At 43.2% G+C, this 27,290-nt stretch overlaps 1 protein-coding gene across 3 annotated transcripts in view; it reads left to right on the forward strand.

Moving 5' to 3' along the window:
* The window catches only part of LOC137425200 (ephrin-B1), a 252,193-nt gene that overhangs the window by 121,433 nt on the left and 103,470 nt on the right, over positions 1-27,290 (forward strand). The window contains exon 1 of one of the 3 annotated variants that reach the window (XM_078776396.1): positions 4,318-4,427. The exons of the other annotated variants lie outside the window; for them this stretch is intronic. The gene's annotated coding sequence lies outside the window, so the exon portion shown is untranslated. Of the gene's footprint in view, positions 1-4,317; positions 4,428-27,290 lie in introns of those variants that run through there. 3 annotated transcript variants of the gene reach the window in all.

Raw genomic sequence — 27,290 nt, forward strand, 5'->3', positions numbered from 1 at the left:
GTGATTCCGCTGCCGTTGTTGTTCGCCGCTCCCATCATCGGCATCTGCTCTACCTTTGCAGTTCAAATGGAGATGCACCTGTGTCCATCCTTTCACTTATTTAGAAAACATCAACCTTCACCTTCTTGTAATCCAGAGGACTGTACAGGTGTCAAAAATGTACTCATCGAGTGATTTTTAACAGAAAAATTAACTCTGTCTCTCTGGTGTTTAAGGCTTATGGAGAGGCCTGGACATGTCGAACGTGAAGCGCAAGACATTATGGGTAAATATTTGTCGAGGGAATGAGTATCGAACCCGTAGTCGTCCGCATTATGGAGTACTTGGAGTAGTGTTCAGATCTTCACACCAAAGCATCTGTACCTTTGTCCGCTGGTCGGTTTCAGGTCCAGGGTGGCCTCATCATTCTGTTGAGCTTTTATAAAAACTTGAACGAAGGACCGATGGTACATTTTCGTCCTCCTAATGGGAGCGCCAACGTGAGGTTTATCAGACATTTCTTTGTGTACTCGTTTAATTGAGTTCACCTGTGATTGAAACAGGTGCCCACCGCTTGTTTGCACTGTCAGTACAATTTAAACTTCGCTTCGGAGCACTTTTTAAATCAATTTTCAGTTTCTTACTCACTTTTTCTCAAATGATATATTCTGGGTACCAATGGTATATTCTGGGTACCACACAGGTACCAATGGTATATTCTGGGTACCACACAGGTACCAATGGTATATTCTGGGTACCAATGATATATTCTGGGTACCAATGGTATATTCTGGGTACCACACAGGTACCAATGGTATATTCTGGGTACCACACAGGTACCAATGGTATATTCTGGGTACCAATGATATATTCTGGGTACCAATGGTATATTCTGGGTACCACACAGGTACCAATGGTATATTCTGGGTACCACACAGGTACCAATGGTATATTCTGGGTACCAATGATATATTCTGGGTACCACACAGGTACCAATGGTATATTCTGGGTACCAATGATATATTCTGGGTACCAATGATATATTCTGGGTATCACACAGGTACCAATGATATATTCTGGGTACCAATGATATATTCTGGGTACCAATGGTATATTCTGGGTATCACACAGGTACCAAGAAATCTGCGTCGCTTTGCTGAAACTTTATATTCTCCTGAACCCTTTGCATGAATATCCGTTCATAAGACTGCACATTCCGAGTCATAATAGCTGTTGTTGTTACGTTATCGTCATCTGATACAATTTCCAAACAGTAAAACTTAGTGCGTGTGTATATATATATATATATATGTATATATGCAACAGCAGAGATTATCATGTAAAATGTACAAGATAATGTACAAACAAACACAAGCTTCCATTTGCAAGCAGCTCGGATCCTCATTTGGACATCGTTTTACCGTCTGGCTCCGAATTTCTCCAGATTCCAAACTCGATGTATTCATGTACTCAGGTCTCGCATCTGCACATCTCACCTGTTCTCTATTTCTGCAGATCCCCAGCTTAGGTTTCCCCGTCTTTCACAATCCACACTCCCTTTGTTCCCAGTTTCCCATTTGGAACCTGACAATTTTCATGACTGCAAGTTTTCAATTCCTCTTTTGACTTTTAATGATTCCAGGTTCATTTCTCTCTCTCTCTTCCCATCTTACCCTCACCATTCCTCCCACCTTCCCAAGCTCTCTCTCCCCATCTCTCTCTCCCCATCTCTCTCTCTCTTCCCATCTCTCTCTCTTCCCATCTTACCCTCACCATTCCTCACACCTTCCCAAGCTCTCTCTATCCCCATCTCTCTCTCTCTCTTCCCATCTCTCTCTCTCTTCCCATCTCTCCCTCTCTTCCCATCTCTCTCTTCCCATCTCTCTCTCTTCCCATCTCTCTCTCTTCCCATCTCTCTCTCTTCCCATCTCTCTCTCTTCCCATCTCTCTCTCTTCCAATCTTACCCTCCCCATTCCTCTCTCTCCCCATCTCTCTCTCTTCCCATCTCTCTCTTCCCATCTCTCTCTCTTCCCATCTATCTCTCTTCCCATCTTACCCTCCCCATTCCTCCCACCTTCCCAAGCTCTCTCTCCCCATCTCTCTCTCTCTCTCCCCATCTCTCTCTCTCTTCCCATCTCTCTCTCTTCCCATCTTACCCTCCCCATTCCTCCCACCTTCCCAAGCCCTCTCTACCCATCTCTCTCCCCATCTCTCTCTCTTCCCATCTCTCTCTCTTCCAATCTTACCCTCCCCATTCCTCTCTCTCCCCATCTCTCTCTCTTCCCATCTTACCCTCCCCATTCCTCCCACCTTCCCAAGCTCTCTCTCCCCATCTCTCTCTCCCCATCTCTCTCTCTCTCCCCATCTCTCTCTCTCTCCCCATCTCTCTCTCTTCCCATCTCTCTCTCTTCCCATCTTACCCTCCCCATTCCTCACACCTTCCCAAGCTCTCTCTCTCCCCCCATCTCTCTCTCCCCATCTCTCTCTCTCTCCCCATCTCTCTCTCGCCATCTCTCTCTCTCTCCCCATCTCTCTCTCTCTCCCCATTCCTCTCTCTCGCCATCTCTCTCTCTTCCCATCTCTCTATCTTCCCATCTTATCCTCCCCATTCCTCTCACCTTCCCAATCTCTCTCTCTCCATCTCTCCCTCTCCCCATCTCTCTCTCCCTCCCTCCATCTCTCTCTCTCCATCTCTACGTCCCCATATCTCTCTCATGTAATTTTTCATATCTCTCTGGTAACCATCTCTCTCTGAATCTTCATTTCCAATCATTTATTTGTGCCTTTCCTTACACATCGACATGCTACGTCTCCAATGCTATTTCCTCAGCTTGTTTTGCATGTTTGCTGTTGTAGCTTCGCTCATTACAGCTGATGGATTCTGGCGGTTCCAGTTCTAATGCGACGATTTCCGCACCGCAAATCCTGCAAAGACGCTCCATCGATCTCGGGCTGTGAACTGTGGAGGTTGGAGAGCCATGAGTCCATGGAACTAAAAACTGGGTAAAAGGGAAATGCCGGGTAGAAAAGGACGTAAAGTTTTAATGGGGACTCAGACTTGTTATGATAGGATTTTGGACAGGGAAACTTTAAGCTTTTTTCGGTACTCATTCGGATGAAGATTTATGACATTGATAATTTTATTTGAAGACCACCTTAATGATTTCTCTTGACAAAATGGTGTCGTAGTATTGCAGGAGGAGGGATAGGATGTGTGTGTTTCTGTGTCATTGGTGTTAATATCTCCAAATGGTGGAACGGAGCCCTGCCAGGTTTCGATGTATCCACCTTCGTGTGTGTGTGTGTGTGTGTGTGTGTGTGTGTGTGTGTGTGTGTGTGTGTGTGTGTGTGTGTGTGTGTGTGTGTGTGTGTGTGTGTGTGTGTGTGTGTGTGTGTGTGTGTGTGTGTGTGTGTGTGTGTGTGTGTGTGTGTGTGTGTGTGTGTGTGTGTGTGTGTCTACGTGCACCCAGACGCATGCGCAAGGCATAGAGGCGGATTCTTTTTTTCTTTTTGCCCTTTGACCCGACTCCGCAGGATGTGTGGAATGTGGCCATGCCACTCTCCCTGCTGTTACACAGCCCTTCGTCTGCCGCAGTCACTTCTATAAATGTTTTGTCCACTTCACGTTTCCTCATCTGCCAGTGTCGTCGATGAAATCTCCCTTATACACAGTCAATTCTCATTGTACGCACGTGTTTGCAGCAAGGTGCTGTGATTTAGAGTGCATCAATAGTTTTGTTACCGATGATGTTTAATCCCAAATTAGATCTCTTCCATCCAGTCATGATCGAAACCTCGTCCTTGCAATGTCTTTAAATCCGACGATATTTCGGCAGAGGATGAATAACCCGTGCTCAAAGCGTTTCCATGTTGAAGGCCAGAGAAATGTTCCCTAAAAGAAGAGAAAAGTAAAACAAATATTCTGTGCTTCTTGTTTCTTTGGAGTGACAGTTGGATACGGCTAACTTTGGACTCCCCCTTGGTTTTCGCATTGCAAAACACACCTTGCAGGTGTTTCCATCGTATGCTCAAACTGTACATAATGCAGTCCTGCCTGAGGGAGAAAGTCCAAATAGTTTGTGTTTTCTTCGTCAGTTTCGGAGGCAGTAAAAATGTTTCTGCACTCGTTACCAAATGTCCGACCCCTGTACAGCCAAGCCTGTACGAGAAGTTCGAACGGAAAGGTAAACGGGAATTTCTTTTTTGGGTTGGCCCATATAGCATTCCCACCTGAGCTATTTTGTTGTCTTCTAATGTCCTTGTACCTCCGCTACCGAAGGTGAACGGAGGTTATGTTTTCACCCCTGTTTATCTCTGTTTGTCTGTGAACAGGATATCTCAAAAACTTATTGATGGATTTGGACGAAACTTGGTGGACAGGTTGGGGGTGTGACAAGGATGGATTGATTTGATGATTTACCTGTGCTGGAGTCTGAGCCTGAGAAAGGTGCAGACTTTTTACTATGATCCCCATGATGCCTACATGGTATTGCATCATCCACATCTAAATGTTGTTGTTGGTGTTGTTGTTAACCACCATTTATTGTTGTTTCGATTAATAATTGTTTTTCAATGAAATTAGCTTGAAGCAACTGTCGAGTAGAATTTGTGATTCCGCTGCTATTGTTGTACCCGCTGCCATCATCGGCATCTGCTGTACCTTTGCAGTTAAGTGCGAATGGAGATGCACAGATATTAGATTTAGCACACCGGATCCGGACACTGAAATTTTAAAATGATCCTTCACCATTGAGAGATAGGGCCAAATACGATATATAACATGATATCGCAAAGAGTTATGGACGGGTTATGACAAAACATGGTGGATGAGTTGGGTAGGTCACAAGAACCAGCCAATTAAACTTTGATTAAGGTCCGGATACAGATCCGGCCTATCAGTGGGATACAAAATGTATACTGATTTTTTTTTTTTTTAAACATAAGATAAAATACGAAATATTTACAAAGCTTTCATCCACAGTTTGATGGAGTACTGCTCTCTCCTCTGGGCCAGTGCCCCTGCCTCACACCTAGCTCGGCTTCACGCTGTAGAACCCAAGGCTTTTAGGATCATTGGAATCTCCTGCGATGAAGCTGATTCAGAGGGCCTTTCTCTCTCACTGCAGGCAGGTTGGTGGTCGTTCTATCTTCTGCCGACTCCTCTCCGGCCCCCTGCCTCTGTCAGTGCTATGTTCCCCAAATATTCCTTCATGACGCACAATATCTGCCAGTAACCCTTTTCTGGTGAAACTTCCAAAATGGAGACTCTCTGCTCACCTTCACTCTTTCATTCCTTTTCTCCCACCTCTGGAACAAATTCTCACACTCTTCAATCGCACGCTTTCTTCTAAGTCTTTAATACAGATGTTCACCACCATTTAATATATTCCCCCATCCAAAACCATGACATTTCCTATCAACCCCAAACCCAGCTCCTTCAAATTCCCTGTTTTCTTTCTTGAAAGTCCATGTCCATCCATCATGTCCAAGTCCATCTTACTTTTGCCGTGTACCCCACCCCAGCCCTCTTTCTTCCACTGATCTCCCGATGTTCATGTTCTCTACTGTTGTTCTACTTCCCTCTCTTACCCCCTCTTGTCTCCTGATCCCTTTATGGTATGTTATATGTGTTACAACCATACGAGCCTCGACTTAGTATACAAAAAAAATACTGTGCAGCATGGATGGACGTTAAGCTAGATGGCCCTTCTACCAGCACTGATGGTTGGTGGACATTAAATATCTCACGGTATCCTTCATGAAGAGAATGCGAGTTATTGCCCAGCACTCTGAGCAAATTCCAACTTCCTTTCCTGATTGACCGCCGGCAAGGCAACGCTAAACCACCATACGAGCATAACCTTTGCCCGAACTGCTTTGGCAGTACCGGGCGACCTGTAAGAGTACGATACGATAGTTAAATTGATTGGAACACTCGTATATGGTTCCCTTTAATCACTGCCTTTCTTCATTTTATTATGGCCAAGCATTACATTTACATTCAATGGATATTCTCATTATCTTTAGTATTATGCCTCATTTTATGTCATATTTATTGTTGTCTTGTTTGTGGCGTTTTCAACCAATACACTGACAGAGAGACAGTAGGGACAGCAGAACAATCTTCGTCTGAACTGAAATTAAAGCTCACTGTGCATTTTGTTCTCCTGTGAAGTTCTCGCATTCACACACCCCAAATTCCCCAGTCGGAGGGAGGGAGGGAGGGAGGGAGAGAGAGAGAGAGAGAGAGAGAGAGAGAGAGAAAGAGAGAGAGAGAGACAGAGACAGAGACAGACTGATTGATTCTGATTCTTTAATCAATAGAATTGGATTATTAATTTTTGAGTAATTTCCAAGAAAATCCATGTGTGTATGAGTGAGTCCGTAGACGGACGTTTGAAGCGGGCACGGATGCATCTCGAGGAAGTAGGCTGAGGTTTTCTTGTCCAGGCAGCGAGAGGTAGTGTGAGCTGCTGAAAGCCGCTAGGCTTCCGAAGCCATGGAGACGGTTCGCTCAGCGGGAGGCAGCTAATGTCAAGTGCGGAAGATGGAATAAAGAAAATTCTTTTACAGACCACAGCAAATGCGAAATGAACAAAACCACAATGTTATCACACCTTAATGAATATTGGAGCCTGTGTTGAATAAATTGAGTCGGCATGTAATGAAAGCTTTACGTTACGACCACCTTTACGGTCATAAAATGCAGACAGGTGGTCTAATGGGGGGCTTTCTGTAATTCTTCACATAATTGCACAAGCAATTCGCACACATACTTGTAAAACTATTTACCTATGGAGGAAAATTGCATGTTTTTTCACATTCCTGTTCTCACCAGGTTCCTGTGTTTCCACTGTAATGGTGTATAGTAGATTATCTGTATACCAGTAAAAGCCATCTGTTGCTTCCCCCATCCTCCTTCCTACCCATGTCTTCCCCCTCCACCCCCCAATTTTTTTTTAAATTACCAATGCACAGTAAACAGGCATTTTATACTAACAATGGGCAGCTTAGAGACATGGCAGTTTCTTGAGAAATCAGGCGCTCTCTCTCTAACCAACAACTAGTCCATTGTTTCTTGAAAGCAACAGACTGATAAGTTGATGACCACGTAGAGGACCCAGCTTCGTCAAAAATGAAAACCAAGAGAATGTTGGAAAGTACGGCTCTACCGAAAATACGTAGGTACATGCTGAAAGGGCAATTGAGTATTGAATGCATTAACTTTATGTTTTCAGCATTCTACTCAAATTATGTTGATATAAGTAATGAAATTACGTTACGCATTCATCAGAACGTCACGAATCATTCGGCTGCGCCGCCACTCCTCCACAACATTGTCCAGACACTTCAAAGACGTCACTGCATAACCAGATGTTCGACGTAAGGTTGAAAAGGAAAGTGTAGTGAAGCTACCACCACCAACACGATTACGTTTAAAACAAGGCCCACACTGTAACTGCGAGGGCTGTGCTGCCATCATTTCAGCAAGGCATGGCATGCTTGTTAGGCGACACCTGCCACGTCAAGTAAAATTAACAGTGACTCAGCAGGGCATAATTATCTGCAAAATGCGTGTGAGGGTGCAGTGAAGTTTGCAAATGATCAAGCTTTTGTGACATGGGGGGGGGGGGTGCGTGCATGTTCTAATGCAAAAATTAATGTGCCACGTTGCAACAGGAGAACTTTCAATATTGCAATACCGAGACAACTTAATAATGCGTTACTGGACCCTTATGGGTCACGGATGACTAAATGTTATTGTATGGCAAGGAAGAAAGACTTTTCACAAACTTAAAAAAATAACTTTTCTCAGGGAATATGTAATTTGGAAAATCCTAAATTCTCTACTGGAAAACCAACACCACATCTAGTGAATGATCATGATAGATTTGTGATGTAAAAGTCCTCGAATTGTTTTTTAAGTCTCTTATGGCTCTAATCACACTCTCCTCGAAGCTGTCTAGCCTGGGTTTGAATGTCGACCAAACTATGAACTGTAATCCCGGTGTTTCACAGGCAGGGTGATTCATGAATGTGTGGGCCGTCATTTGGATGTACCTTAAACTGGGCGTCCCATTTGCCGACATTAGTCGGTGAACGTTAAAGATCCCACGGTGTCCTTCATGAAGAGTAGGCGAGCTATCACCGGCACCCTGAACAAGTTCCAAATTCCTACCCTGACTTCCTGAGTCAAGATGGTTACCTGACCAGTATTGTAGCCCAGTAATTGCATCGGCAGCAGCTTCAACGCTCTGCATTGGGCATGAGACATGATAATGATGATGATGATAATGAAGAAAGACTTCAGGGTATGTCCACTCTCAGACTATTTGAGAAGTGACCCAAAGTAGTCCTAAAGACAGTCTATTGTAAGCAAAACGTTTGAGGAAGAGAAGAACCACCTTTAGAGGCCATTTTCCCTGCAGAGCAAGGGTTGGCCTTTTTCAGGTCCCCTTTTTGAAGCAATGTTTTATGGCCGGATGCCCTTCCTGCCACCAACGCTGTTAGTCGCCTCTTGTGACACACAGGGAATTACCAGTGAGCTGGTACTCAATTTGCCGACCTCAGAAGGATGACAGGCTGAGTCAATCCCCCTGGTGTTAATTCATCGATGAACCGGGATTCAAACCCAGGATCCTAGGATCCCAAGCCGGCACCCTAACCGCTAAGCCAACACTAGGCTCGTTTTGAGGAAGAGGAAGAATAATAATTACAATTGGCTTGTTTAGCGTTCCCATCTGAACCCCTGGCTCATGATGTCGGGGAAACCCGGGTTCAAATCCCACACAGCGTTTTTTTTTTTTTTGATGTAACATACTCTTTCCAGAGCGTTGGTGCTGCCAAAGCAGTTTCTTGGCAAGGGTTTTACTGGATGGTTTGCCATTGCCTTCCCAGCATTGTTTGTCCGTGCTCCATCCTTTTAAATGCGGATATTTAAGCAAAGAACCAGCAGTCCCAGCACGTACCATTTTAAGTCTTCGATATGACCCGGTGTCTGATTTTTAACCACCGACCTCCCAGAACCCCAGAACACAGCAGCGTGATACACTCGGAAAGGTACTGATGCTGCCAATTGCATGTTTTGTTATTTGTTGCATAAATAAATGCCCCAAAAATCTTCTCAAGCAATTATAATGAGGTACAACTTGTGGTTGAATTTACGGCCCGATCAAGAGGCATCTCATTTTGACGTCACTCAGTTACTTGTGAAGTGTATTTTTATTGGTGTGCAAAAGAATGCAACACAGGCACACCTAAATTGTTTCGGGTATAAAATTGATGCATTCATTATGGAAGATTCTCGTGGGCATCTGGTTAAGAACTGTACGTCTGTGCGGCATATCTGGAGCCCTTCGGAAGCCAAACCGACCGGGAAACAGCCGCTCCGTGCATGGGTCGCCAGCTTGGAAATGTAGGATAAATATTTTAAAAAATAACCACCTTTAGAGGCCATTTTTCCCCGCAAAGCGGGGGTTGGCCTTTTTTGGGAACCGTGGTTGTTGTTGTTTTTTGGTCCCCTTTTTGAAGTAATGTTTTACGGCCGGATGCCCTTCCTGCCGCCAACCCTTTTTGCCGCCTTTAACGACAAACAGGGAATTACCAGTGAACTGGTACTCAATTAGCCGACCTCGGAAGGATGACAGGCTGAGTCAACCCCCCTGGCGTTAATTCAGCGATCGACCGGGATTCCGAACCCAGGATCCTAGGATCCTAAGCCGGCACCCTAGCCGCTAGCCCAACACCAGGGCTCAAAATGTAGGATACACACGACACAGGTTTATTTTCCTGCTTCCTTCAGGAAACCCGGAGCACATTATTAAATGTTTGGGTTAGTTTGCACAGATCCAAAGCTGTAAATGAAACCCGATAAAAAGCATGTGCTATTAGTAAGGTTAATCCTGATTCGCATTCTGATGTACCGTACTCTGTGAGAGAGCGTAGGCGCTGCCAAAGCAGTTTCTCAGCAAGGGCTATACTGAGTGGTTTGTCATAGCTTTCCCAGCAGTAGTTCGAGCAGGAATTTGTAATTTGGTCATGACGCAGGTGATAGATAGCTCACCTACTCTTCTCGAAGGAACCCTTTGGATCTTTAGCGTCTGCCAACTAATTCCAGCAGACAGGACGCCCGGTTAACGTCCATCCATGAAAGAGGGAAGGCACACGCATTGATGAATCCCCCAGCCTGTGAAACACCAGCATGGCAGTTTTTAGCTGGATCGGGATTCTAACCCAAGGTAGACAGCTTAGACGCGAGTAAAGCTAATACAAATGTTTTATTACCAAATAAACGGAGATGTGGCAAAGGTGAATGTGAAAGATAATTACCAACAGGAATGCTTAAAATTCCTCCAACGAGCAGCATAAGGTAGGAAAATAAATGCTATTGATATGATTATGCACATGTCCCAGGTAAACGAAAACATTGACGTCAGAGTGACAATGCTTTGCGTTTTCGTGACTGCAGTGCACAAGTATGTCAATAACATTTGGCTCATGTCACCTTTTGCTTTTCACTGTGACCCCCAGCATCACTACAATACCATATTCATTTGTAGGTGCGTAAAGGTTTATGAATGAATGATCGTTTTGAGGCCATCATGCATAAAGGTTTAGTAGGATAATAAACGAGCATAATGTTGTACGAGTCCTTGTCTAATGAGAGAAAGACAAGAGGGTGAGCTCGTGTGATTTTGACTACATCTGCTCGCTGCTTCAAGTCGAGTTTTGAAGACGTGACCGGAATGTGTTTACAATGGAATGAACTCCGCTCTTGAAGAGCATAAACTGCACAGCCGTTGATTTGCACGTCAACAATTCTCAAATGTTATTTTCTCTATTTTCAAAGCAGTAGAAAACCCCGATAACTGAAATTGGCAGCGATTTTTGCATTGCACCGCTCAATGTGTTGCACGTCGTCAGGCTTTCAGCACCATCATTCGTGATGCGGGTTATTGCTTTTGGCAAAGCCCTGTAAATAAATTTTAAGAAGTACAGAACAATACGATGAAAACAAAATGATAATTTGCCCTTTGGCCCTTTGATCCTGTGCTGCATCTCAATTGGAGCACTATAACACCGTGTACAGTCACGTGAAAAAGTAAGTACACCCCATGTAAAGTTTTGACTTTTTCAACAAATTTCAACATACAGCTATTTGATCTTCATTTCAACAATATTGACAGCTAAAGGTGATATAATAAAACAAATATCATGAAACATTTACGTTTTGTAATCCATTGTATAATTTAAATAAACATCAATGCAAATTTCGCATGTGGAAAAAGTAAGTACACCCCTACATTTATCACCACTTCAAATACCTAAAATTAGAATCTGGTGCACCAGCTCAGGTGCAAATGATTAGAACATCGTCAGAGAGGATCTTGGAGGAACCTGTCTTATTTAAACCTCAGACATTTAGATTGGTTTGCTCTCTCTTGTTGAAGTGTGTGGCGTCACCATGCCTAGATCAAAAGAGCTCTCTGAGGCATTCAGAAAGAAGGTTATAGATGCCTACGAGTCTGGGAAGGGATTTAAAAAGATCTCCAAACAATTTGAAATCAATCATTCGACTGTCCGGAAGATCATCTACAAGTGGACAAGATTCCAAACAACTGCCAACTTGTTCAGGCCAGGCCGCCCCAGCAAGTTCAGCCCGAGAGCAGACCGCAAGATGCTGAAAGAAGTCTCGAAGAACCCCAGAATGTCATCACGGGACCTACAGGTAGCTCTTGCCACTGTTGATGTCAAAGTGCACGAGTCTACCATTAGAAAGAGGCTGCACAAATTTGATCTACATGGGAGGTGTGCCAGGAGGAAACCTTTGCTGTCCAGAAAGAACATCAGGGTAAGACTAAAGTTTGCCAATGAACACCTAGGCAAAGACCAGCACTTCTGGAACAATGTGCTCTGGACAGATGAGTCAAAGGTAGAGCTATTTGGCCACAGTACCAGAAGACATGTTTGGCAAAAACCAAAGACAGCATTTGACCACAAGAACCTGATAACCAACTGTAAAGCATGGTGGTGGAAATATTATGGTTTGGGGCAGCTTTGCTGCATCAGGGCCTGGGCAGCTCACCATCATATAATCCACTATGAATTCTTCATTGCACCAGAGGGTGCTTGACGATAATGTGAGGCCATCTGTCGGAAAGTTGAAGCTCAACCGAAGGTGGCCCTTGCAACATGACAATGACCCTAAACATACCAGTAAATCCACCAAGGAATGGCTGAAAAGAAAAAAATGGAGGGTTCTGGAATGGCCAAGTCAAAGCCCGGATCTAAATCCCATCGAGATGTTGTGGGGGGATTTGAAACGAGCTGTGCATGCAAGAAACATGTGTGGGACAAATCGTTGTCGACCCAGATGGAATTAAAGGAAGATGGAAAAGATATATGGAAATGCTGTTGAATACAGAGAATGAATGGGATGGCAACATCGAGAGTAACCCAGTTTTAGGACCGGCAGAGAAGATAACTGAGAAGGAAGTTGAGGAAGCGATAAAAGCAATGAAGAGTGGAAAAGCGGGAGGGCCGACGGGAGTTGTGGGAGATATGTTGAAGGCAGCAGGAAGTTGGGGTGTGAAGAGAATGACAGATCTGTAATTTGGTGTTGAAAGAAGGCCGCATTCCAGTGGATTGGGAACTGAGTACCCTCGTCCCTCTATACAAGGGGAAAGGTGACCCTCTGGAGTGTGGCTCGTACCGAGCGATAAAGTTATTGGAGCATGGAATGAAGGTATTGGAAAGGGTGTTGGAGAGGAGGATAAGGAAGAAAGTGAAGATCGACGAAATGCAGTTTGGATTTATGCCAGGAAGAAGAATGACAGATGCGCTGTTCCTTGTGAGGCAGTTGCAGGAGAAGTACATGGATAAGAGGAAGAAGTTGTTTTTTGGGTTTGTTGATCTGGAGAAAGCATTCGATAGGGTTCCACGCAAAGTATTGACATGGGCATTGAGGAAGTTAGGAGTGGAGGAATGGTTGATCAGAGTAGTGATGGCAATGTACAAAAGAGCACGCACAGCTGTAAGGACGAAGGACGGGAACAGTGGTGAGTTTGAGGTGAAGGTGGGAGTGCATCAGGGGTCGGTACTAAGTCCACTACTATTTGTAGCTGTGATGGAGGTGCTGGCTCAGACCGTAAAGGAGGGTTTACCGTGGGAGTTGTTGTATGCAGATGATCTGGTGTTGATTGCGGAAAGTATGGATGGACTGAAGGAAAAGATGAACAAGTGGAAGGAATGTATGGAGACAAAAGGTCTGAAGGTGAATATCGGAAAGACAAAGGTGATGGCAAGTGGTAAAGCATGTGGTGAGGTGGAAAGAACTGGGAAGTGGCCGTGTGCTGTGTGTAGGAAGGGTGTCGGGGTGAACTCCATTCAATGTACAATGTGTGCTGAGTGGGTTCATCAAAAATGTAGTGGTCTGAGAGGGTCATTAACCAGTGTGGCAGCTACATTCAAATGTAAGGTGTGCACAGAGGGAGCTGCAGATGGAGGAAATGTTGAGTTGGATCTTGGAGACGGCGTGAAGCTGGAAGGTGTGAAAACATTTTGCTACCTCGGAGACATGCTGAATGGAGAAGGTGGATCAGACTCGGCAACGGTTGCTTGCGTGAGATGTGCATGGAAGAAGTTTCGGGAACTGAGTGGCGTGCTGATGAGGAGGAGAGTGTCGCTGAAGCTGAAGGGAAAGGTGTATGCTGCATGTGTGAGAAGTGTTATGATTTATGGGAGCGAGACATGGGTAATGAACGTAGAGCAGCAACGAAGGCTGGAAAGGGTGGAAATGCGAATGGTTCGATGGATGTGCGGAGTATCGTTGAGAGAGAGGAAGACAAATGATGAATTGCGAAAGATGATGGGAATATTGCCTGTGATTGATGCTGTGAAGAGGAACAGGTTGAGATGGTTTGGTCATGTATTGAGGAAGGATGAAAGTGACTGGTTGAGAAGAGTGATGGAAGTTAATGTAGAAGGAAGTAGAGGACGGGGAAGACCGAGAAAGACTTGGCTAAAGATGGTGGAAGAAGAAATGCGGGCAAGGGGGTTAACAAGGAGAGATGCAGAAAATAGGGCAAAATGGAGAAGATTGTCATGGGGACCGCAAGGCTAACCCCCGCTCTAGCAGGGAACATGGCCTTAAAATGCATGTTGTTGTGTGTTGTTATGCATGCAAGAAACCCCTCAAACATCGCACAGCTGAAAGAATTCTGCATGGAGTAGTGGGCAAAAATTTCTCCCAGTCGATGTCAGAGACTGGTAGACAGTTATAAGAAACGCCGACTTGAGGTTGTTTCTGCCAAAGGGGGCAATACCACCTATTAGAGCCAAGGGTGTACTTACTTTTTCCACATGTGAAATTTGCTTTCATGTTCATTTTAAATTATACAATGGACTACAAAATGTAAATGTTTCATGATATTTGTTATATTATATCACCTTTATCTATCAATATTGTTGAAATGAAGATGAAATAGCTGTATGTTGAAATATGTTGAAAAAGTCAAAACTTTACATGGGGTGTACTACTTTTTCACGTGACTGTATATGTAGCATGGTGTTTTGATATAAGGTCCCTAGGTTTGAAAATGTCCTTGGAACAATTTGCATTTAGAACCTCACAAACCAGACAATAAATCTCAAGCTTCGGCCCGGTGCCATTCTCGTCATGATCTGAATTTGAAATTTGAACCTCATTCGTTTTGTCACCTTGTCTTAAGACGGCCATCAGACTTTGGTGAAAAGGTCTAGCAGTGTGCGTCAGTTTTCCCCTCTACATGATCTCTCAACAATCACTTCCTCGCTCCCTCTCTCAATCTTTCGCCCTCTTATCACATGCTGTAGCTTGTAGCAACAACGTTGGTGTGTTCGTTTAAAGTTCCTCGCTTCTGCCTATGGAACTGCCTTCCAGAGGCCATTCTGTCTCACTATTCCCTCCAGGGCTTCGCGCAATCAGTGCCATCTCTTGCCATCCCCAATCCTGACTCATGATCTTTATTACTCCCATTAACCCATTGAAAGCAACCCTCGTACTTGCTGAATTCAGTGTTCTCTCTCTCTCTCTCTCTCTCTCTCTCTCTCTCTCTCTCTCTCTCTCTCTCTCTCTCACTCTCACTCTCACTCTCACTCTCACTCTCACTCTCTATCTCTCTCACTCCCTTGCTGACTGTGCCCAATTGTTGCTTGTTACCGCAACTGTCAATTTAACTCTTCCAGGAACTCCACTCTTGTAAAAGAGAGAGAAGAAAGTTCCTATAGGTAGGATTTTACATGCAGGCCTGTTTAAAATCCAACATCTGATTAAAATGAAAATCAAGCAAATATTTGCATGCACGGGGACACATACACTGTGGCTGAAAAACTTCAAAGAGCACAGTTATTTTGTCATTGAGGACAAGGCCTATTCGTAATTCAAGCATTAAAATCGCTATATGTATTTATGAACAGCGGAGATGCTGAATAATTATAAGTAACCAGGTTACACAACACCTTATGAGCTATTCTTTGTTTATTCCTCTTTAAATTTGGGAAGCCATGTTGTAAAGCAGTCTCTTAAATAAAATGATATTAATGGAGCTGATCTTTTTTTCACTTCACATGTTTATAATGTGTCCTTAAGCAGCAAACGTAACCTCGATGAATTTCCCCCAAATTTATTTGGAGGAGCAAATGTCTTTTTTTTTTGTGTTGTATACAAGATCGAGGCTCGTGAAAGAGCTAACATTAATCACACAGAAAGACAAACTGACACATAAAACATATAACATGGGGAGCGGTAGGCAAGATGGGGCGAGAGGGGGAGGAACACAAACACAACATCTGAGAGCAGGGACATCGAGAGATCTGTGGGAGGGAGAGGGCTTTGGGGGGTGGGGGGGAGGCATGGGAAGGGGGGGGGGGGGTGGGAGAGGTATAAAACATATGGACACTGCCGGGACTTCCAGGAAAGAAGTTGGAATTTCAAACAAGGTGGATCTGGGGTGAATTAGTGGGGGTAGAAAAGATCAAGGTTTTGGATGGGGAAAGATAAGAGATGGTGGTGAACAGCTGTTTTAAAGACCTGGAGGGAGGAGTGGGATTGAAGGGAGTGTGGGAGTTTGTTCCAGAGGCGGGAGAAAAGAGGAATGAAAGAGTGAAGGTGAGCAGAGAGCCTAGATTTTGGCAGTTTAACCATAAGAGGGTTGCTGGCAGATCTTGTGCGACCTGTAGGAATATTTGGGGGACAAAGCACAGAGAGAGCTGGGGGAGCAAGGCCGGAGAGGAGTCGGTAGAAGACAGAAAGACCACCTACCTGTCTGCGGTGAGTGAGTGAAAGGCCCTCGGAGATGGCTTCATCATGGGAGATTCCAATGATTCTGAAAGCTTTGGTTTCAACAGCGTGAAGCCGAGCCAGGTGTGAGGCAGGAGCACCGGCCCATAGGGGAGAACAGTATTCCATTGAGCTGCGGATGAAAGCTTTGTATGTGGTGAGGAGCTCAGGTGTGCCTAGGAAGGACTTCGCACGACGGAGGATGCCCAGTCGGCGACTGGCTTTGGAGGCCAGCTTGGAAATGTGGTTTTCCCAAGAAAGATCATGGCAGATAGTGAGACCCAAAAGCTTGAGCGACAGAACCTCTTGGAGAGGATTGTTGAGAAAGTAGATGGGAGGGTTGTCCAGTCGATCTTTTCGGAGAGACATCGTAAGAGTGTGAGATTTGTCAGGATTGAAAGACCGGTGCCAGCTTTGTCAGAAGGCAAGTCTTGCCTTTGAAGGTCTGTGATTTTCTGTGAATCGTCATGTGATTCTCACAGCCAACCAGGCATCCACAATGTTAATGCTTTATCTGCATTTTACGCCTCCACGGCACCATGATAACTTGTGAACACTTATTGACTCATACAAAAATGAACCGACTCAATTTTAGGGTTCAACAGGTCAAAGGTCATGCGGCCTTTGTGAACCATGTTGCAGACCTAACTCGTGTTAGAGCATCTGATGTCTCTCTTCTCTTTAAAAAAAATATTTTCTCTCTCATACCCTCTCTCATGTGATCTTTACTTTTTCATGTGACCTTTAATTCAGATGAAACGTAGCAGTGGGTCAACATATCACGTCGGTGGAGACATATCCATCGATGCATTTGCGTCAAATTCAATTTTCTAGTTTATACAAAGATGTGCAGAGAAAGATTATTGATGATCTCACCAATCAAACAGTAAATTGGGCAGTTTTTGGAGTTTGAGGTTAATTTCCCTCTAACTTCATTTTCACACACCTTCGAAATTGTAACACAAGCTCGTAGCTTGGTGTGACCTACTCCGAGTGAGGACATCCTTTTAAAGGCAAATGAAAAGCTCTCTTAAAGCTTGCAGTAGCACCAAGGTGAAGCTAATGCATGCCATTGTCACGTCTTGGCTGGATTATAGACTTCGCATCTGGAGCAATGTGAACAGTTCACAACTTGAAAAGCTAGAAGGAGTGTACGGAGCTGCCACGAGGATTGTCATGAGAGCAGCAAAGCCAACATCAAATGCAATGCTTAGATTTTGGCATCGTGTCAACCCGGTCAATGAACCCGTCTCTACACCAGCTGCGAATGCAAGTGTGAATGTAGATGTAGTGAATACCCACCGGTTAAATCCTCAAATGAATGACATTACCAAAATTGACGCTTCTGTTGACAAGCCAAGAAGTCTTGAGCTGCATTTTGATGCCGGAAACAAATCCAACTTTGCGTAAATATCAAAGCCCACAGACTGCAACGTGAAACTCCTAGCGGTATGATTCTGCAACTTAGGGGAAATTTTTTTAAAAAGTTGCTGACTCGGCTGTACCATCTGTAGAAACTTCGACTTATCAGCAGAGAATGACGGCTCCATCAATTCTTTCATGTCCAATGTTGAGTTGTGGTGATATGCTGGTGTGGTTGTTTATTTTATTTTTTTACAGTGATTTAAGGCCTCTGGAGGACCTTGTACATCTATCACATTCAGGACGAACATGTTAGTATATATCGGTGTACTTGTGCATGAATCACGAGGATGGCCACAGACAATGGACAGATGCAAATAGTACATAGGATTTGAACCCGAGTTAACTGCGTTATTCTCAAGTTCGGGTGGGAATGTTAAATCCGAAGGATTTCGGGATGGGAAGGATGGGAAAATGGAGGGCACCATTTCAGCTCTTTCACGAGCCTCGATCTTGTATACAAAAAAACAAACAAAAAAACCCCCAAAAAAACAAACAGGACAACCCAGGTTGGGAACACTGCTTTACCACTGAGCTTGTTTTCAGGAATTAAATACAAGCATTGATTTGGTGATCAGTTGCTTCACACAGGCGAAATGTTGTGCGCATGTCAGCATTAAAATGAAACAAAATTGGATTTCGAAAACTTGCTAGATATCATCATTATCAAATTATTTGCTCTACAATTCCTGATATGAAAGAATGCCTTCGCAGGCAGTCAATGCAATTTCCGTGAATTTTTCCAATATTTTCCCCAGAGGCTGGCACGGTTCTGCCTGGAGGGCTCATTATTAGGTCTGAAAGGTCGCAGGTGTGTAAAACACTATTGCCTATTTATTGTTTCAAATTAATTTCTCAAAAACCACATTTTCTGTTTTACTTCTCATTTTAATTCATCCTCTCTCTCTCTCTCTCCAACTCTGTTGCATACATAGTAAATATATAGCTCTTTTGCAATTATATTTTTCAAAACTGTACATTTCTTCCTTTGATAATAAGACGTGTTTTTGTCCCCCGTCACACCGCGGAGCGAAAGGGGGACTATGGTTTTCCCCTCCGTCCGTGTGTGCGTGCATCCGGCCGTGCGTGCGTGCGTAAGCGAAGGACCGAATTCTAATTTGGTGTGTGGGTGCAACCCACGTCAAAATCCAAGATGGCTGCCGCCATGTATGTCAACCTTGTGAGCGGAATATCTTGAAAAATAAGCGAAGTACCAACGTCTAATCTGGTGTGTGGGTGCATCTAGGCACAAGGAAGAACGCTGTTTAAAATTGGGTCGCCACGTCAAAATCCAAGATGGCCGCCGCCATGTATGTCTGAACCTTCTGAGCGGAATATCTTGAAAAATAAGTGAAGTACCAACGTCTAATCTGCTGCGTGGGTGTATCTAGGCACAAGGAAGAACGCTGTTTAAAATTGGGCCGCCACGTCAAAATCCAAGATGGCCGCCGCCATGTATGTCTGAACCTTGTGAGCGAAATATCTTGAAAAATAAGGGAAGTACCAACTTCTAATCTGGTGTGTGGGTGTATCTACGCATAAGGAAGAACGCTATTTAAAATTGGGGTGCCACGTCAAAATCCAAGATGGCCGCCTTGCGTCTTCCACTTTGTCATCTCACATCACTTCACCGACGGGGGACAACATAGGCGTAACGCTTGTTTATGGTTAAAGCCGCGGCCTCCTCGGATCAAAAGTCGTATAAACGGTGTCTACGTTAACCTTGTCCTGTTGTTTTGAGATCCTCCATACAAGTTACGTGTTCATTTTGTGTAGACTCTTGGATAACTACAACAATGTTAACCAGCCTGTTTGCTCTCTCTCCAAGATATGGAAGTTAACTGTGCTCAATCATATATGTTATCACGAAAACAAATTAACCATCGCAGGCAACCAACATACAAGGATAGAGTACGGATAAACAACCTGGGTTAGCAATCATTGTTCAGTCTTTGATAGGCTCATGCCATCCCACTCATGCAGGGAAATTCCTTGTCAGGGAATTCATATTACTCGTATTATTTTGTATAATAACTCCCATGCAGAATGCCTTATTAGACTTTTACTACAGGGAATTCTGGGATCAAGCCAGGACCAGATCCACCATCTTTGTTTGCCTTCCATTGAACTTGACCAGATCATTGTGTAATGATGATAGTTTCTCACTGTAAACATGCCAAATGCAAACTTCTGTGTTTAAACTCCGTACTAGCACCTTTTATGAATTACCAACCAATCCTAAGAGAGGATGGTTAAGGGCGAACTTGACTTTAAATGATAAGAGCACCGACGAACAATTGTAGGTTGGCAATCATTGTGCAAGCTTTGATGGGCCCAATGGTTCCTCCTGCATTTGAAGTTCCTTGTGAGGGAAATGGTATTAGTATTTTATTATTATTATTATTATTATTATTATTATTATTATGTCCAATAGCTCGCAAGCAGAATTGCATTATTAGACTTTTACTACAGGGAATTTAGTGATCAAACCAGAACCAGATCCACCATCTTTGTTTGCCTTCCATTGAACTGGACAAGCGCACTGTGCATTGATGACATTTTCTCACTGTAAACATACCAAATGTAAACTGCTGTGTTTAAGCTCCCTTACTAGCACCTTTTTTGAATTACCAACCAATCATAAGAGAGGATTGTTCAGGGTGAGCTTGACTCAAAATGAAACTAGAAGGGCACTCGGTAGAGCGCATAATTCCGCCAGGCTGAACAGTTTATGGTTTCCATCCCACTGATATGGATTTCAGGCCTGAACCAAAATCGAATCAGCTTGTTCTTGTCACCAAACAACTCGTCCACCAAGTTTATTCATAACTCGTCCAAAACTTAAAAAAATATGTCATACAGTATATCGCTTTTTGCCCGATCTCTCAATGGTGAAGAATCACTGAAAAATTAAATAATTATCGTATCTGAATCCATATTCAGATCTTCACCAAAATCAATTCAGTCTTGTCACACAACCAACCTCTCCACCAAGTTTCATCCAAATCCGTCCACATATTTTTGATATAACATGCTATATGTCGTTTTTGGCCCTATCTCCCAATGTTGAAGAATCACCTAAAAAATTCTAGTAGCCGGATCCGAATCCAGATCTTCCCCAAAATGTAATGATTTCATCCTTGTCACATCTACCTCTCCACCATATTTCGTCTGAATCCGTCCACAACTTTTTGAAATATCTTGTTCACAAACAAACAAACAAACAAACCGACAGACAAGGGTGAAAACAAAACCTCCATCCACCTTTGGTGGCGGAGGTAACCATACTACCCGAGTGGAAATGGCTGACTGTGTCAAAGGAGAATATACATCGTTTGAGCTAACTTAATATATTATCTGTACATACCTTCACAATGGATCCACCTCAATTTCACTAAACGTCATTGAGATGCTGGCCATGTAAGAAAAGTATTACATGATGATGATATGACACATAGAGGGGTCTTTTTATCGTACCTGAGAGGTCGAACCTCCCTTCCACCGGTATAACAATTGATTATCTTAAGTTTATTTACTAACTCATTTTTATGTTTATTTTCATTCATTCATTCATTCAAACAAAAGCGGTGACCCAAAGCTAGACCTCCTGATCTCTAAAGTTGAACTGCAGCAGCTGCTGCTGTTGAAATTCCCCCACTATGTTTTCATTTTTGACATATAAAATATCCATCTATTTTTCACCTCTGTATTTTTTTCGGCTTGCATGATGGGAAATAATGATGGGTGTAATGATACGATAAATTATTGAAGTATCAGGCTTGTATTGATGGCGAATACCACCTGACTGGCAAAGCAATACGAATCTTGACTGGGCCTTTGTATATGACATTATTACTACATTTCATTTCTGAAACCAGTTCAGTTATGTGTTCTCAAATTTCCGAGTCTCAATAAATTTATATTGAAGGATCTGATGAAGCGTTAGGGAATGGCAATAATTTACGAGTACTGTACAGTGTAATGTGAAACTAATTTCATAAAACACATGTGGGCCGCAAAATGCAATAACAATCATCTCAAGCAGTACCACCAGGAGCGTATCCATGATTTTAGGTTGTGGTTGGGGGGGGGGGGGGCGGGGGGTGGAGTGGCGCAAAAAAATTGATTCCGTTGAAAAATGTAATTATGACACGAACAGAGAGAGAGGGGAACTTTTTATGGGTGGTTCTTTTTGTCATAAATTCTAAAGACTATTCTAAATATCAACAAAGAATGCTCCATTACACTTCAAAAGAAGTACTCCAATGAAAAAAACTTTTACTCAAACTCAACATATATTTTAATTATTGTCTCGTCATAGAAATCCAATTGAATGAAAAGCAGACATTGCATGTAATGAAACAAATGACATAATTATCAAAACAAGCCAATGTCTGACGTATTGAACAATGTTTGACATGGAAGTGACCTTCGATCAGAATTATGGTTTTGCCATCAGCTGAACATTTGCCTCCATCATCTCGACAATGTGAATCACTTATAACCAAGCTTTCTTCTTCAACACATTGATGCCTATTGTATACCCTGGGGAATTTCCCATGGTCTAAAAGCATGTTCTTCAGTCTTGAAAACACAGATCAGGTGCCAAATTCAGACAGAATGATAGCGACTCTGGAATATCTGATATTTGGGATACCATTCTACTTCTTGGTTCACAAATGGTGAGGAAAAAAGAAGCATCTCTGGTGACAAATGATTCCAGTAATTAGTTAATCATTAAGTGTTCACCATGGGAACAACCTGAACGGTATGAATCAGTTCCATGTTGAACCCTGCAATGAACACCAGCTGTGGTCTGAAGAATATCAAGTTATCCCACATTCCACGACAACATCGTCAGTTATATACACTAGCAACGGTACCCGCCCTATGGGCGGGGCTTCAATTGGGAGGCCCAAATGAAAAGGTAAAATATCAGAAATTGAAGGCTTTTTTTATTTTAAACGATTCATATAAACATCCGTTAAATCATATCACACGCAAATCATCAAAATCTAAACAGTATCTTACTATAATTCACCAAATGTCCCACAGTGATCGATACACTATGATCGTGATGATCGTGATGGTGAATCGTGATCGATAATCGTGTTCACAATCGCTATGTCGTATGTACTCCGATACGTGTTTCCTTCAGTTGAAATGGGTTAGAATTCTCTCAAGCAGGGATTCAACCCGTGTCCTGATAAAAGGTCTTTGTCCGAGGTCACCAAGTTTGATCGGTGCAGCTGTGCAGCGATCGGTGCAGCCGTTTGTGCGGCACCCGGGAAAACAACATCGTCACAATGAAAACATCGTCACAATGAACGTTATGCGAACGCGAATGTTATGCGGGAGTCCAAACCTGAGAATGCTGGAGACCAAAGCTGAAATTGGGAAAATTAAATAGCCTATTTTACTCCTGGGGATCCCAGGATTATCCACCCAAAATATCTTTGCGATCGGTTCAGCAGTTTTTACGGTACCTTCGAACAGACAGACAGACAGACGGACGGACATTTCGTGAATTAGAGTAAGATTGTAATACATATGAAAACTAGAAAGAGCAATCAGAGATTTCAGACACTCGCCAAGACGTGTTTTTCAGTGGTTTTAAGGCTTTTGTGTCACAACAAATATGGTGGCCGAACCACGTGACCGATGCCATCATTATTATTATATTTTCTCCACAAATTTATCCCTAGATGACGCTCAAGAAATTAAATCTTGATCGGATGAGGTTTTGTACTTGTCGAATTATGACATCATAATGGAGGCACCCATGACACCATCATTAACATATTTTATTCCCCATGGAGAGTTCTTTACAATGAGCCATGTCGCAATTTTTTCAATGCAGACCTTCGGCGATATAGAGGTGCAAATGTTTTCGGTTTTTCGAAGATGGTGGCCATTCCACGTGACCTATGATTTCATAATTATCATTAAAAATTCTACAGGTGGAGTTGCACCTATGGTGAAAATTTCCTGTCAATCGGACCAACGGTTGCAGAGAAAATCATATTTATTATGTGTGGACAAACAAACAAACAGACAGACGGACAAACAGACAGATGAAAAATCAGAGACCGAGGACTTGCCAAAATTAAAAATATGGCAGCCGAACCACGTGACCGATGACGTCATCATTATTTATTTTCTAAACTAATTCATCCCGAGATTATGCTCAAGAAATTTCATCTTCATCGGATGAAGTTTTGTACTTGTCGAATTATGACATCATAATGAAGGCACCTATGACATCATCATTAACATATTTTATTTCCCACGGAGAGTTCTTTACAATCAGCCATGTCTCAATTTTTTCTATTCAGCACTTAGGGAGATATAGAGGTGCAAAGGTTTTCGGTTTTTCCAAGATGGTGGCCGAACAACGTGACCGATGACGTCATCATTTTTTTCTCCACCAGTTTATGCCGACGTGGCGCTCAAGAAATTGCATCTTGATTGGATGGAAGTTTTGTACTTGTCGAATTATGACGTCATAATGTAGGCCTTGGGCCTAGAGAGTTAAAATTTGGGCACAGTCTATTCCAGGGCAACAAGATTATGCTCAAGAAATTTCATCTTGATCGGATGAGGTTTTGTACTTGTCGAATTATGACGTCATAATGGAGGCACCTATGACATCATCATTAACATATTTTATTCCCCATGGAGAGTTCTTTACAATTAGCTACGTCTCAAGTTTTTTCTGTTCAGCACTTTCGGAGATATAGAGGTGCAAAGTTTTTCGGTTTTCCAGGATGGCGGCCGAACCACGTGACCGATGATGTCATCATTATTTTTTTTTCTCCGCCAGTTTATGCCGACATGGCGTTCAAGAAATTGCATTTTGATCGGATGAAGTTTTGTTCTTGTCGAATTATGACATCATAATGGAGGCACCTATGACATCATCATTAACATATTTTATTCCCCATGGAGAGTTCTTTACAATGAGGCATGTCTCAATTTTTCCTATTCAGCACTTTCAGAGATATGGAGGTGCTAATTTTTTCGGTTTCTCCAAGATTGCGGCCGAACTACGTGACCGATGACATCATCAATTGGATTCAGTCTATTCCAGGGCAAGACAAATATGTGTATAAAGTTTGGCGATTCTACGTGCAATGGTGTAGACGTCGTGCTGCAAACAGACAAACAGATGAAAAATCGGTCAGAGACCGAGGACTTGCCGGAATTTACTTTTTTATCGGCCATTTAGGACAAATATGGCGGTTGAACCACGTGACTGATGACGTCATCATTAACGTATTTTATTCCCCATGGAGAGTTCTTTACAATGAGCCATGTCTCAATTTTTTCTATTCAGCACTTTCGGAGATATAGAGGTGCAAAGTTTTTCGGTTTTTCCAAGATAGCGGCCGAACCACGTGACCGATGACATCATCATTAACATAATTTATTCCCCATGGAAAGTTCTTTACAATGAGCCATGTCTCAATTTTTTCTATTCAGCACTTTCGGAGATGTAGCGGTGCAATGTTTTTAGGTTTTCCAAGATGGCGGCCAAACCACGTGACCGATGACGTCATCATTATTTTTTCCTCCACCAGTTTATGCCGCCATGTCTCTCAAGACATTGCATCTTGATTGGATGAAGTTTTGTACTTGTGGAATTATCAAATGATGACGTCATAATGGAAGCCTTGGGCCGAGAGAGTTAAAAATTGGGCACGGTCTATTCCAGGGCAAGACAAATATGTGTGTAAAGTTTGGTGATTCTACGTGCAACGGTGTAGACGTAGTACTGCGAACAGACAGACAAACAGACAAACAGACAAACCAACCGATCAACATACTTGCCGGAGTCTTTTCCGGCAAGTAACAAACCAACCGATCAACATACTCGCCGGAATCTTTTCCGGCAAGTAACAAATGGACTCAAATGCAATACCCTCTCTTCAGGTGAGGGTAACTAGAACGGCACTCGGTGGAGCACATATCTCCACCAGGATGAACAATTTATGTTTTGCATCTCACTGATTGGCCAGATCTGGATTTGGACCTGAACCAAAATCTAATTGGCTTGTTCTTGTCACCTAACCAACTCATCCACCTAGTTTTGTCATAATCGGTCCACAACTTTTTGAAATATCTTGCTGTATATCGTTTTTGGCCCCATCTCTCAATGGTGAAGAATCACATAAACATTCTCGTATCATATTCAGATCTTCACCAAAATCGATTAATTCCATCCTTGTCGCATCCACAACCTCTTCACCAAATTTTGTCCAAATCCGTCTACAACTCTCTGAGATATGATTTTCACAAACAGACTCTCGGTGCACCCCCGAGGTGTTTAGGGAGAGTGCCCCCCACTGGGTCCACCACTGGTACCTGAGGTGTACCAACAATCTTCCATGCAGCAATGCCCCAGTAAGCATCTGGAAGCAGGGTTTGTGCTCCTCTCGGATAATTCCAAGTCATAAACCCAAAGCCTCCACAATGGTAATGATGTCTTCACAATCCGCTTTCCTCAGCAACATCCACTGCTCCACGATTTGGTTTGGTTTTCAAGGAAGTGTTTTTGGCACGATGCTCTCTGCTGTGAAAGTGTTCTGAAAGACTTGATGGCACGATGGCATTTGTTGTAAGCTCAGGATTGGTCCGGATCCCTATACCTGGCCATGGCATTGTAACAGCACAGATCAGTAGCTCATTTGCAGTCCCCACCTGTCGCACTTCCTCTCCAGTTCAACTATGTCCACTCCATTGAGGGTCCACTGCTGGGCACTTCATGCACCCTCTGTCAAGTATACCTACTTTCCATGCAAGGCCACTTACCCGACCAACACACCACCAACTATTTTCTGGTCCTTCTTCTTCACCATCCTCTCTTCCTTTTCTGCAGCCATGCCCCTTTGCCAGAAATGTTCTCCTCCATGGAGCAACTAACCCATTGCAATATGAGAATATGTGGTTTCCCATTTCTGAAGTGATTTTAATCGCTGGTGGCACAAGACTGTGTGTGGCCTCAGAGCCTAGGCTCTGCGGCTCTCCGCCTGTGGCCTCCCTACTAAGCAGAACCTTGGTTATGAGCCCTGATAAAGATCGCTCAATATAGCACAGCATCGTCAGTATATTTCCCTTATATCACCAGCTTCTTGATGATGATTAACGAAGTTGAGGTAGATCCATTTGGCTGTATGTGCAGAAAATAATTTATACAGAGAAGATAGCTCAATAATTTACCGGTATATTATAATTTGATATGCTCCTCCATTTTGTCTCTGTCCTTCCTTCTGTTTTATTTTCAAATCAAGCTCACCATAACTATCTCCTCCGAGCATTGGTTGGTAACTGATAAAGTATATTTAAGTAGGTCTTTGTAGAAATCCTCATTGATACGTAGCAGTTTATATTAATAATGTGAGCCTAATGTCCTCATCACATGGTCAGCGAGTGTAATTTGATGGAAGGAAAACAAAAATGGTACTTCCTACTAACGGGCTCCCAGGTTCACTCAAATAATTCCCCAACTAAGCACCCCGTAACAATTATTTAGAGTCCATTACACCTGCGATTCGTCGAGCATGCAGCTCA

The sequence above is a fragment of the Myxine glutinosa genome, chromosome 4 (assembly GCF_964187855.1).
Source record: "Myxine glutinosa chromosome 4, kmMyxGlut1.1, whole genome shotgun sequence".
NCBI lineage: Eukaryota > Metazoa > Chordata > Myxini > Myxiniformes > Myxinidae > Myxine > Myxine glutinosa.